Consider the following 13,898-nt stretch of genomic DNA (forward strand, 5'->3'; position numbering starts at 1 on the left):
AACGTGGATGGAACTGGAGGGTATTATGCTGAGTGAAGTAAGTCAGTCAGAGAAGGACAAACATTATATGTTCTCATTCATTTGGGGAATATAAATAATAGTGAAAGGGAATATAAGGGAAGGGAGAAGAAATGTGTGGGAAATATCAGAAAGGGAGACAGAACGTAAAGACTGCTAACTCTGGGAAACGAACTAGGGGTGGTAGAAGGGGAGGAGGGCGGGGGGTGGGAGTGAACGGGTGACGGGCACTGGGGGTTATTCTGTATGTTAGTAAATTAAACACCAATAAAAAATAAATTAAAAAAAAATAAAGTTGTGCATGCCTGAGAAATTTCGAAAACTAGTGTTACTCAACAACTTTGAAACTTTTAAAATTGTTGTCCTATTAAAGGATTATAAGGGCTTGAAACCCATGAAGCCTGCAAAAATAGTTCTAAGAAAATCTGGAGTCACCAACTAACACCATTGCCAAGTAACAGCACAAAGAGAGTAAGACCAATTAAGTACACCACTCCAAAGTGGCCTGGGGTGTGGGAAGAAGGATGGTAGTAGCAAAAATTCCATGAAATTTGGAAACAATTTGCCTGAAGGAAGCCTATTAGCACTAATTGGTTTGAAATGCAAAATATTCTCTAGATTTAATACTTTTGTTGTTTTTTTTTTAACTTCTTACCTGCCTTCTCAATTCTTCAAGTAAATGCATGCCATAGGCTTTGAACTTGATTTTAAAGAGATATAAAATCTTGAGTGAGATGTCATAAAAAATTATACTGAACAAGGTATCTACTAGCAATATGTCTTTATCTGCCATTTTCCAATTCTTTAAGTTGTGGCTATATTTCAAATCAAAGTAGTGTTAAGTCAATGAGGCATAGAGAAATTTCCAATCTTGTCAATTATGATATATTTTAAATATCCAGCTATTAGTATCATATATGTGATTTTATTTATAACCCATGTTAGATAGTTCTGGCACTGGAATTAAGATTTTAGGTGTTTCCATGCCAAATGTAGAAGCCTGACTTAAATTCCATAAACAATCAGTTGCATTCTTAGTTCTGAAACTTTTAAATATGAATTAAAGGAGAAAATATTTTTCAAAACATAACAATCCTCTCTGATGCCTGAGTGGCTCAGTCGGTTAAGCATCTGCCTTTGGCTCAGGTCATGATCTCAGGACCCTGGGATGGAGCCTGAGCCCGAATAGGTGTTTCCTGTTTAGCAGGGAGTCTGCTTCTCCCTCTGCCTCTCCTCTCCCCACCTTGTGCACTCTCTCTCTCTCTCTCTAAAATAAATAAATAAAACCTCAAAAAAAAAAAAAAGTTCTCTAACCATTGTTTGTTAGATTGAGAATTACATACAATAAATTGATCTATTCTAAACTTTTTGACTGCTTAACATTTCTTAAAATTAAAGGACAAGCTAATCACAAGGATCCTAACACCTCCCAGAAATTGCTTCAGCCCATGAAAATATAAAATTAAATCACTTAAAATTGTAATTTAAGAGTCAAGGAAAGAGGCTCAATGACAAGGCATGGGTTTAAAGCTGGCATGCTGTATATTCGGTCTCCTCCCCTTCTACTTTATTTTATGGTTCTGGAGATTAGCTGGGTGACTGCCAATAGTCAAGACTAAACACAATTTTCAGCCAGCCGCTTAGGGTAAAAGACTGGAAATGGAATATGTATAAAGACTGTGAGGGCAGTGGGTTTAGCAAGAGAATTGCTGAGATCATTATGTCTGAAATCTGAATGGTTGAATGTGTGATGCAGGCAATTTCCAAGCATGCTAATTTCACTTCCATTTTAATTTGTTTGGACAGGGTATTCAATATATAAGCAATTAGTTTTCCAACGCATGCCACGATCTAAAAAAGACAGTTAGATAATTTTATCTTTCTTTTACTTTTTTTTTTTCCATTTAGGCAGATTTATTTTTAGCCAATATGGACATTTGTGACATTTCCTGTTATTAACAATATCAATTTCTTTGATGAAGGAAGCTTTTCAAAAATGAATAGCTTATACTTGTTAAGTTCCAATTATTATTCTTTGGAAGAAAAGCTAATAATAAACTATTTGGAAACTATGATGTTGTTCAATAGTATTTTACATCAAGAATATATTCTAACTTTTTTAAAGTTGAAATGTGATAATTTTCTGATTTTTAAAAAATGTGATATATATATAGTTTATATATATTACACAAGAATATCAGATATTTATTCAAACTACTATGTGGAAACCCACAGAACTTTGATATACGAGATACAAAACTAATGTCCATTTGAGAGTTAAAGAAACAGTAGCATGCCTTGATATAGTGATCATTTGCCTATCTCAGGAACTAGATATAATTAGAAGATTTGAAGCAAAAGAGAAGTACAATCCCATTTCCCATACACACAAATAATGAATAAGTTGTTTAGATGGATAGAAGGGGCTCCAAATCTGTGTTTAAAAAGAAATTAAAAAAAAAAAAAAGAAATTATATGGGACACCTGGGTGGCTCAGTGGTTGAGCATCTTCCTCAGGCTCAGATCGTGATCCAGGGATCCTGGGATCAAGCCCCACTTGGGCTCCCCGCAGGGAGCTTGCCTCTCCCCTGTCTATGTCTCTGCCTCTCTTTCTGTGTCTCTCATGAATAAATAAATAAAATCTTTAAAAAAAGATTATTATAAGATTATTATTATTAAAAGATTATTATAAAAAAAAGAAATTATAACCAAGATTAAACTTGACATCTAATCAATAGAGATAACTTAACCAAATAGCTTTGGTAACATTTTTCAAGTCACCTCTAGTAAGATCTTGAATAAGTCATTAGCTTTTTCCACGCGTAGCATTTGTCCCATGTTGAAACTATTCCAGCCAGTGAAGGCACAAGTGGTAAAGACACGCTTTGATTATATCACCAATGACTCCCTATTAAAATAGAATGAATGATCCTCTCTTGGAACAAAGCTCAGAAACCTTTCATTGCTCGCTTTGCCCTTGTATGCATGTGAGTGTTACTTTTCTTCTAATAAGCAGTGGAAAAGTATTGTTTATACAGTCCTTCCTTTCTTGCTATTATCATACGCATCTACTTCAAGTGGTTTGTTCAATGACCTGTATCTTGCACACATGTATGCAGGAAATATAAGTGGATGAACAAACCAGTTTCACTCATATGTGGAATATAAGAAATAGTGAAAGAGACCATAAGGGAAAAGAGGGAAACTGAGTGGGAAAAAAATAGAGAGGGAGACAAACCATGAGAGACTCCTAACTCTGGGAAACAAACAGAGGGTTACAAAGGGGAGGAGAGCAGGGGATGGGATAACTGGGTGACAGGCATTAAGGAGGGCACATGATGGGATGAGCACTGGGTGTTATACTATATGTTGGGAAATTGAATTTAAATGAAATATTTAAAAAAGGATTAACTATAACATCTGATTTAAAAAAAGAAAATACTCTATATAAAATACATAAGAAACACATAAAAGATAGATATTGCCAACAGGCCATAGGCCCAATTTACCTTCATTATACAAATGACAGAAATGAGTCCTCAGAAAATTAAACACAAACACTGAAGTGGTAAAACCGAGAGTATAATTCTGAATTCCCCATTTCCAGACTGTTCAGTTCTCTAAATCTCTGTCTCTCCACTCCATTGTTTTAGTTGCCATGGGACTGAGTCTAACACATTTCTCATTAATCAAAGCTTAAAACTATTTTAGTACATTGTTTTCTTTTCATAATTAATCTGTGTTTTTCATGAGCTATATCTTGTTAGGGAAATATAATTAAACCAAAATCTTCTCCCAACCCAGAAAAGTTATCCACAAAGGTAGAAGAAAGAGAAAACAGTTCTATTATTGAATAAACATTAAACTAAAATGCAAATACACATCGCAAGCATCTGCTCAGAGATCTCACTGCCAAAAAGAAATTTTATCTTTTTATATAAGCAAGCAGATACAACCCATGTAGATGTTCTGAGATAACCAATAACTAGTCCTCAAGTATTGACTTCGTCATTGGTCACACATTCAACCTAAATTCATCTAGTAATGAGGGTGACCATCTGTTAGCTCATTGGCTTTACGCAAAGGAAAAATGAAGTCACCCTATCTTTATAACAAGAGATAGTTTTGCTTTTCAAGAGTGAGGTTGCCACTGAAGTTAGGCTCCCACTTTCCCGCAGACACTGGGAGATGATTGCATTTCAAGGAGCTGGTTCCCAAGTCATTGAGGAAGACATTCTTGGGTCAAAAATCTGGCAAGAGGCTTACTTAGTTAAAAATATATATATATAGGGATGCCTGGGTGGCTCAGCGTTTGAGCATCTATCTGCCTTTGGCTCAGGTCATGATCCCAGGTTCATGGGGTGGAGTCCGACCTCAGGCTCCCTGCATGGAGCTTGCTTCTCCCTCTGCCTGTATCTCTGCCTCTGTGTGTGTGTGTCTCTCATGAATAAGTAAATAAAATCTTTTTAAAAATTACGTACATTTCAAAGAGACATATAAACAACTTACAAGTTATCATCTAAAATATGTGCTCTAAGAAAATGGGTGGGGGTCTCTCCTTATTTTCACCAGGGAAAATTAGGCCTCTTATTTTTAATTTGTATCTGCCCTTACCAAATGTATAGAATGGTGTTACAATTCCAGGTTGAATTGAATTACTGTGATATCTATATTGATTTAGCTCTTTTAAAATATGTATTTTTGCAGATAACTTACGGTTTTATGACTTTTTTGATTTTTGTAACTGGAAAAAATTAATTCTCTCACTAAGAGGTGCATGTGTATTTTTATTTTTGCAACAGAGCTAGAAAAACAAGTATTGAAGTATCTAATTTTTATGTAAATTAAATATAGGGAAGCCAATGTGCTTTTGAAATCATATTCCTATTTCCAAGAAGGAGATATTTTCCTTACAGTCTAAACACTCAGATTCATTTTATAAAGTATTATCAAATTGTTCTCAATCACTAGTTTTAGCTCTTATTTAATTTGCTTGTCTCCATAGCACACTTTAGCATTTTCCAATGACTGTTTCTTTTAAATTATTACTTGATTGAGTGGTCTAGACTTACCTTATTTTCCTTCGATCTATTAGGTTGAATTCTCAATACTTCTTGTTAACGTTCATGTGTGCGTGTGTGTGTGTTTTAGTTTGTTGATCTCTTTCCATTTTAAGATAGGGAGAGGTAAGTGGTTTAGAAAATAAAATCTTCATTATTTTATCCACATTCTAGTCTCTGTTATAAGTTTTTTTTTTAATAAACATTTTTGGGGATGCCTGGGTGACGCAGTGGTTTGGCGCCTGCCTTTGGCCCAGGGCGTGATCCTGGAGACCTGGGATCGAATCCCACATCGGGCTCCCGGTGCATGGAGCCTGCTTCTCCCTCTGCCTGTGTCTCTGCCTCTCTCTCTCTCTCTCTGTGACTATCATAAATAAATACAAATTAAAGAAAAAAAAAACATTTTTGTTAGGTTGTTTTTTGGGTTTTTTTTTTATATATATATATATATATAAACTGAGTGCCATGGCCAATAATTCCTTCCATCTCTGTAAACTCCTGCCACTTGTTCCATTAAGAGCTGGAGTCTATTTCCTTCCTTTTGAATCCAGGCTGATGTTCTGGCTTGCTTTGACCAACAGAATACAGTGGAAGTGATTCTGTGCCAATTCTTTGCCTCAGTATCATAAGAACTGTCAATGTCTCCTTTTCACTCTCTAGGAAGCCAGTGCTATGTAAAGTTTGACAGTCTGAAGAGAAAAGACCTTGTGAATAAGATGTGGTATAGAAAGAGAGGTCACACAAAGAAAAACAACACCCTACATAATTGATCCCAGGAAATGCCATCAAAGGAGAGCAGTCCAGTCATTTTAGATAACACACAACCATTTGAGCCTCCCAAGATGAGATTCTACACATACAATAAAGGTTACTTTTTGGGACACCTGGGTGGCTCAGAAGTTAAACATCTGCCTTTGGGTTGGGGCCTGATCCTAGAGACCCAGGATCAAGCCCCATGTCAGGCTCCGAGCCTGCTTCTCCCTTTTCCTGTTTCTCTGCCTCTCTCTCTCTCTCTCTCTCTGTCTGTCTCTCATGAATAAATAAAATCTTTTAAAAATATAAAGAAATAAAAATAAAGGCCACTCTTCAATCCTTTAACTCCAGTGGAGTTATCTTTACTAATACCATGTGAAGCAGAGAAGCCATCCCCACTAAGCCCTGCATGAGTTCCTGGCCCACAGAATCACATTAACTATTATTTATCTGAATAAACTACTTCCAGCAATTACATTTGTCGATTAGATAATTTCCTGTTTATATATTGTACATACCTTATTTCAGAATTCCTAATAAAACTGAGGAAGAGATACTATTATCTTAGTCATCATACAGCTAAGAAAAATGAACATAAAGAGGTGAAATTATTTGCAGAGACACAGTAAGTCAGAGAACAGAGATTCATTTAATCTCAAGCAGTATAACCCAAAGCTGGTGAACTTAACCACTGTGTTCTTTCTAATAAAATTATTTAGTTTTAAATATCTTCCTAAGCACTGAGTTTCTTCTATTATGTAACCATCCTGGCCATATTTGCCAAATAAAGTATTTATTCATTCATTCAACAAACATTTTTGGACCAATTTTGCACAAGGCACCAAGTGATATGAAGCAAAAGAGAATAAATCCCTGCCTTATGAAATTTTTATTCTAGTGAAGATAAGCAGCAAATAAAAAAAGTATATAGTATGCCAGACAGTATTAAGTGCTATGGAGCTAGGTAAAGCAAGATAGTGAAGATAGGAATATAGGGGATAAAGATGAAAACTCAATTATAAGTAGGAAGGTCAGGAAGGTAGGCCTTTTTACTACAGTTATCTTTGAAAAGTGACCAAAAAAAATTAGAGAGTTTTGTAAATATCTAGGGGAATAATATCCTGGTCAAAGGAAGCAATATATAGAGAGATGCTAAGCTAGAATCATACTTGGAGGAAAAGAGGGAAGTTCCAAGAGATCAGAACAGAGTAATGAAAACATTAGGAGATATGGTGTGCAGAGTTCTATCATGGCTCCCAGAGTCCCAGCCCCTGGTGTCAACATCTACTACAGTCCCCCCTCCTTGGTATGGGGTGAGACATGTGACTTGCTTCTACCAAAAGAATATAGCACAGGCAATGACAGGCTACTTTCTTGATTTCATTACATTATGTGGCAAAGGCAATGAGATGTCCCTTCCATGATTAGGTGGTATAATATGAGAATCTATCAGAGGAGATCCGAGTGAGAGACTCCTCTTGCTGGCTTTGAAAAACTAAGCTATCATGTTGTGAGAGGACCACATGAAAGGGAACTGTGGACAGCCTCCAGAAGCTGAGAACGGCTCCCAGCCAACAGCCAGTAAGAAAACAGGGTACTCAGTCCTAGAACCACAGGGAGCTGAATTCTGGCACTAATCCAAGGGGATTTGGAAATGGATTTTTTTTTTCCCCAAAGAAGGCTCCAGAAGAGAATGTCGCCTGTCTGACACTCCAACTGCAGACTTGTAGGAGCCTGAGCAGGGGACCTAGTTAAGCTGTGCTCAGACTTCTGACCCACAAAAACTGACGTATTACATGTGCAGTTTTCAGCTAATAAGTTTTTAATTTGTTATGTAACAATAGAAAACTAGAGATGCCTGGGTGGCTCAGCGGTTGAGCATCTCCCTTTGGCTCAGGTCATAATCCCGAAGTCCCGGGATAGAATCCTGTTATCAGGCTCCCTGTGGGAGCCTGCTTCTCCCTCTGCCTGTGTCTCTGCCTCCCTCTGTGTGTGTGTGTGTGTCTCTCGTGAATAAATAAATAAATTTAAAACAAAACAATAGAAAACTAATACAGGAGAAAAGGAGATTCTAGGAAAGAATATGATAGGGTGAGAGCAGCAGCCAGCTCCTTTTAGATTTGTAATCAGAGTAAGATCTCTGTGATGAAATTGTTCTGTACCTTGACTGTGATATCTTAGGAAAATATCTATGAGAATATCAATGCCAAGTGCCCGGTTATGACATCGTGCTAGAATTATGTGGCATGTTACCATTGGGGGGATTGAGTGATGTGTATATGAAACTTCTCATGTTACTTCTTATACCTGCCTGTGAATCTACAGGTTTCTCAAAAGTTTTTAAAATGATAAATGTTTTCAATGGGAAAGGGGGAGAATAAGTGAGAATTTGATGAAGAAGGTTGTCAGAGGGAATATTATCCCAAGTGCAACGAGAAACCATAAAGGCATTTTTTTAGCAAGAGAGTGACCTATTCTGATATTTGTTTTGTGAAAGATCTTAGATTTAATTAGTCTCCTCTCCACTATTATTTTCTCCTGTAATGACCCTGAAGATTATTTTCCTTGATAAATTGTAATAGCTACCTAACAATCAACAATTTTAACTTGTCCTAAATCATTCCATATTTTCCTTATTCTTCCAATTGAAATATAAATCTCAAATTCCCATTTCTGGCTTTACTTCTGACACCATAATATCTTCCATTAATGTTCCTGGAATCCCTTGGGAACCAAGTCAAGACTGGTTCTGACTTCCTGTGTATCAAGAGAGGTAGGTTTGAGATGTTTAGAACATTGTTAAAGAGTCAAATTGAACAAAGCTCATCTCCCATGTCTGTCTCCAGTTTTCACTATCACTGAATATCTTAGTAATGATCCTATCACAGCTCGTAAAAGAAGTATTTTGAGAAGGCAGAAAAATTCTTGGGAGTACAACCTTTGCCCTTCCTTTACAGATGTGTATTTGAAAGTCCCCTTCTATCCTTTCCCTATGAACTTATGCCTCTTAACACACTCAGCTTGACATCTTTAATTTGGGCCATTCCATTCCTTGCATTGGGAGACTGAAAATTATTTTTTTAATCTATGAATTCTACATATGGACCAAAACAAGGCTTAGGAAAAATACTGGAAGCTAAAGGAATTTGATTTTAACATCAGGTAATGCCTCTGTTTAATAGAGAAAGAAAGAGCAGGATACAAGCAAGCAGTGGAGCAGATATATTAACCAGAGCAGTTTTGACTTTATACTCAAAATAGCCCTACCCATTTCCAATTGAAGCCAAACTCAACAGTCAGTAGCAAATTTTGCAAACCTCAGCTCATTATGGATGTTGACCTTCCTGCACTATTCTTACCAATCCATACTACTTTTCTATATTTAGAGTTATTTGTCATCCTTTTGGTTATTTGTCTTCCTTTTTATTTTTTTGCATGTATTTTTTTTACAATCTGAACAGATAATAAAGTTCTCTGCATAGTTATGATATTTTCTTCCATTATGAGTCTTCTTTTCTTCCTCATTAAAATAATTTGAGATTTGCATTGCCAGAGTTATATCATCAGCATTTTTTTGTGACCTTTCTGAGCTTTCTTCTGAGTTTTTCATGTCTGAAATTCTTGAAGTCTTCTTTCTTAAAGTCTAGAGTGCCTGACTAATGAGTAGCTCTCCCAAGGTATTCCAAATTCTAAGATGTCATGGTCAATTTTTCTAAAATCACCTGCCACAGGCACTTTATGAACTAAGTTCTCCATGCTGATCAAAATTAGGGCAAAAATATTAGTTCTTGTAATCACTTTTTTTACCCTGCAGGCCATAGAAAATGTTATTAAGACCAGGCATGAATTTGTTAGTTGTTTTGCTTATGTAGAATAGACTTTTAGAAGATGAACAGATTGTTGAAGTTTCTGGGTCACTTCTATAGTTTCCATCAGAACAGTCTTGTTTTTTTTTTTTTTTTTAAATTTTTTTATTTATTTATGATAGTCATACAGAGAGAGAGAGAGAGAGAGGGGCAGAGACACAGGCAGAGGGAGAAGCAGGCTCCATGCACCGGGAGCCCGATGTGGGATTTGATCCCGGGTCTCCAGGATCGCGCCCTGGGCCAAAGGCAGGCGCTAAACCGCTGCGCCACCCAGGGATCCCCAGAACAGTCTTGTGATTGTGAACATCACCGGCTGATTTCCTCTAACTGGACAGATAGCCATAAGTTTTTGCCACATCCAAATTACATTTGCATTCTTTCTTTTTATCTCACTCAAATACACTACCCAACCTCCATCCATATTAAGGTTTATAGATTTCTCTGCACTGTGTATAATTTCATAGTATAAAGTGATACATACCTTCACTTCTGATTTCGTAATTTTTAAGTTTGAGGCACTAGTTAAATGCATATAACCTAGAATAGTACTAGCACATGGCAGGTCCTCATAAAATATCTGTTAAAGGAATAAGCACATTATAAGAATAATTGTTTTCATCATTAGGAATTCTCTTGCATCTGTCCTGCAGCTTACCACTGCGTTTCATGTTATCAATCAGCACAGATATGCTTCTGTGACTATTTTTGAAGACTGAATTAATGTAGGAGATGGAATGACTAAAGATTCAAAGTCCCAGTAGAGATGCTGCTGGTGTCCAGGCTCAGACTCACTATTTGCACAAAGCTTTTGAAGTAGTTGAAGGAGAAAGGACACGCTCAATAGGTGGTACACAGAAAGGTGGTGCACAGAAACACCATAGCATATGGCAATGGGTAGAATAAAGGGTCATAAGAATGAGAGTCCTTGGGGATCCCTGGGTGGCGCAGTGGTTTGGCGCCTGCCTTTGGCCCAGGGCGCGATCCTGGAGACCCGGGATCGAGTCCCACGTTGGGCTCCTGGTGCATGGAGCCTGCTTCTCCCTCTGCCTATGTCTCTGCCTCTCTTTCTCTCTCTGTGTGACTATCATAAATAAATAAAAATTAAAAAAAAAAAAGAAGAATGAGAGTCCTTCACCTTTCTGTGTGTTTCACTACAAGGTAGATGGGATGATAATCCTGCCAGATATAAAAGAAGGTTGGTGAAGTAGATTTGATACAGAATGAAAAGAATAGGAATTCATTTTTTTTTAAATCATATTGCATTTCAGGTATCAAAAGGACATCTGACCAAAATATTAAAATCTGGAGATTACGAAATGCCTCCTTTAGGTACAGGGTTCTCAAATGATTCAACAATGAATAGTTTCCTTCACTTTAGAGACAGAATTCAGACTCCATTTGATGAATATATTATCATGAATGGCAATAGCAAAGAGATGAAAGAAATCTTCTGTAACAGCTTTTAACATTTCTAAAACATTTGACATCTTAAATTTTTTTAAAAGATTTAATGTATTAATCTGAGAGAGAGCACAAGCAGGGGTGGGGCAGAAAGGGAAGGAGAGGGAGAAGCAGACTCCCTGCTCCATCCCAAGAGCTGAAGTCAGATGCTTAACAGACTGAACCACCCAGTTGCCCCAGATGTTTGACAATTTTAGACTTTGGTTTTGCAGAAATGAAAGTATATGTTTCAAAGTGACCCTCAAAATATTTTTTTCTGGTCATGGAAATTAAACATACAGATGATATATTCCTTGCTACAGAAATAAAGTTGTACAAAGATCATAAGTAGTTGAATTAAAACTTTCTAGGGGTAATTTCTATGGATTCTAAGACATCAAAGACTAAGAAATAGGAAGATGCATGTGGACAAAAACTTATTTCTCTACAAAAATCACTCGTCATTCATTAGATACTTTTTCTGAAGTTAATTATTAGATCTAATAAAATTCTGCCATTGTGTTTGTTCCTATATTATCTATAATATCATTTGATACCTTCTATAAAAATTCCTTGTGAAAAGTAAATGCCTGGGGGCACCTGGGTAGCTCAGTAGTTGAGCAACTGCCTTAGGCTCAGGGTGTGATCCTGGAGTCCGGGGGTCAAGTCCCACATTGGGCTTTTGCAGAGAACCTGCTTCTTCCTCAGCCTGTGTCTCTGCCCCTCTCTGTCTCTCATGAATAAATGAATAAAATCTTATAAAAAAATAAAATTAAATGCCTAGAAAAAATGACTTTTCTTGAGAATATGGTATTTTTTCTAATGAATAATCACATTGTCCTTTTAACCTTAACCACTGCAAACCTCAGAGCTAAATGTATTACTCAAGTTGAGTAAATTTTCAGAATTCTATGGTGTATCTGCATTCCTGATTTTTCATTCTAATTTATATTTTCACAGACACTTCAATGTATTTATTCTTTATACATTTGTTTTTTGTGGAATATTCTATACTATCTCGAATCCATTCTGAAACAAGGTAAAATATAATGAAAAAAAGAAAGAGGGAAGAAAAAGTGAAGCGATAAGCATTACCCAAGCAAATTGTGGATAATTTAAGACAATCAAATAGGTGGCCTACATGGCTATGAGAGAAGGTTCAATATTACTATAATTAAACTACAAAAAAATTCAAATTTCCAACTGTTTATATCACTTTGTTCAAGGTACCCAGGAACTAAAACTACACTTAAAATAAGTAATCAAAAGAAACCACCAGCACTGGTAATAATATATTTTTACAAGTCAGAAAAAAAAATATGAATGCACTAATATAAAAGTAATATTCTAGAATGAGTAACTGCATTTTTAACATCAAGGAATAAAACGCATTGAAAGTCTACCACCTTGTTACGTTTCTTTGGAATTCTCTTTTGCAGTTTAGTAACTACTGCATTGGGAGTTTTAAAACTCTGTATATTCAAATAAAAAAATTTATTTCAGAAATCAACCCCAAGTTAAGTTTATTCCAAGTCAACTCCAAAAAAAGGCATCTATCACTTCAATAAAAGACAAGTCTATGGAAAGAAAATAAACCTAAATCCAAACATGTCTCCCCAAATCAACCAATTACTGTAAAGGTAGAAAAAAAAAAAAAGATGTAGCCTACACAACAGTAGACATAAAATGATTAATACAGAAATGCCTTTGAAGAGCTACTGCTAGAAAGATGTTTAATGGTGTTACCCAGGACATATAATGGTAATGCACAGGGCAGGAAGGGTTTTTAACATAACATTTCAGGAAGAAAAAGAATCTTCTTTATCAAGAGATAAATATAATTCTTCCGAGTAATTGGCACAACTTAGCAATAGAACAAAACTTCTGTCTTCACCACTGTACTAGAACACCTTTTATGTAGTAAATACAATTGAGACTATACCTGAAGTTCCTTTAGGAAAGCCATTTATTCACTGACTCATTATCCATCCATCTATCCATCTGTTTATGTAATAAGTGTTTACCTAACACATAGCAGGCATTGTACTAGATTTTCCTGGCCATGACCAGGAAAGATAGAATACTTTGTAATTGTTTTCAGAATGCCCAACATAGTCTATATAGTTTAGCATACATAAATATGTACAGTCAATGTAAACATTTATCACTTTAATGTAATTTTTGATAAAAATAGTATCATATTTAGATTCAATCATTCAACAAATATTTTCAACTTCTCTGCAAAACCCATGTAAAAGATTGTCTCCAACATTACTGCATATAGATACCTAAAATAAGGACATCCTACATGACTATTATAGTAAAGAATGGTTGCCAGAGGGCAGCCCCGGTGGCTCAGCGGTGATCCTGGAGACCTGGGATCGAGTCCCACGTCAGGCTCCCTGCATGGAGCCTGCTTCTTCCTCTGTCTGTGTCTCTGCCTCTCTCTCTCTCTGTCATGAATAAACAAATAAAATCTTTAAAAAAAAATGGTTGCCAGAGTTGGAAAATCAGTAAATAAGTTTGCAGTATCTTACATTATAACTAATCATTCTTGATCTTAACTTCATAAAATATAAAACTGTGACCACCACCATTCTAACTTCACTGTAACTTAACATTACCGATATTTGAATGCTTTCCCTCAGGCACATAAGGAAAAATACACAGCAGACTCCCTCTATTTATTAGACAAAATTAATTTTAAATAAATGATTTGTCACTATTAGTATCATAATTAGTCATAGAGATATATCTATCC

At 36.0% G+C, this 13,898-nt stretch overlaps 1 long non-coding RNA gene across 2 annotated transcripts in view; it reads left to right on the plus strand.

Annotated features, from left to right (window-relative positions):
• Positions 1 to 13,898, plus strand: part of LOC140632551 (uncharacterized) — a 43,411-nt gene that overhangs the window by 21,889 nt on the left and 7,624 nt on the right. The window lies entirely within an intron of this gene.

This window comes from Canis lupus, chromosome 4 (genome assembly GCF_048164855.1).
Source record: "Canis lupus baileyi chromosome 4, mCanLup2.hap1, whole genome shotgun sequence".
NCBI classification, from domain to species: Eukaryota; Metazoa; Chordata; class Mammalia; order Carnivora; family Canidae; genus Canis; species Canis lupus.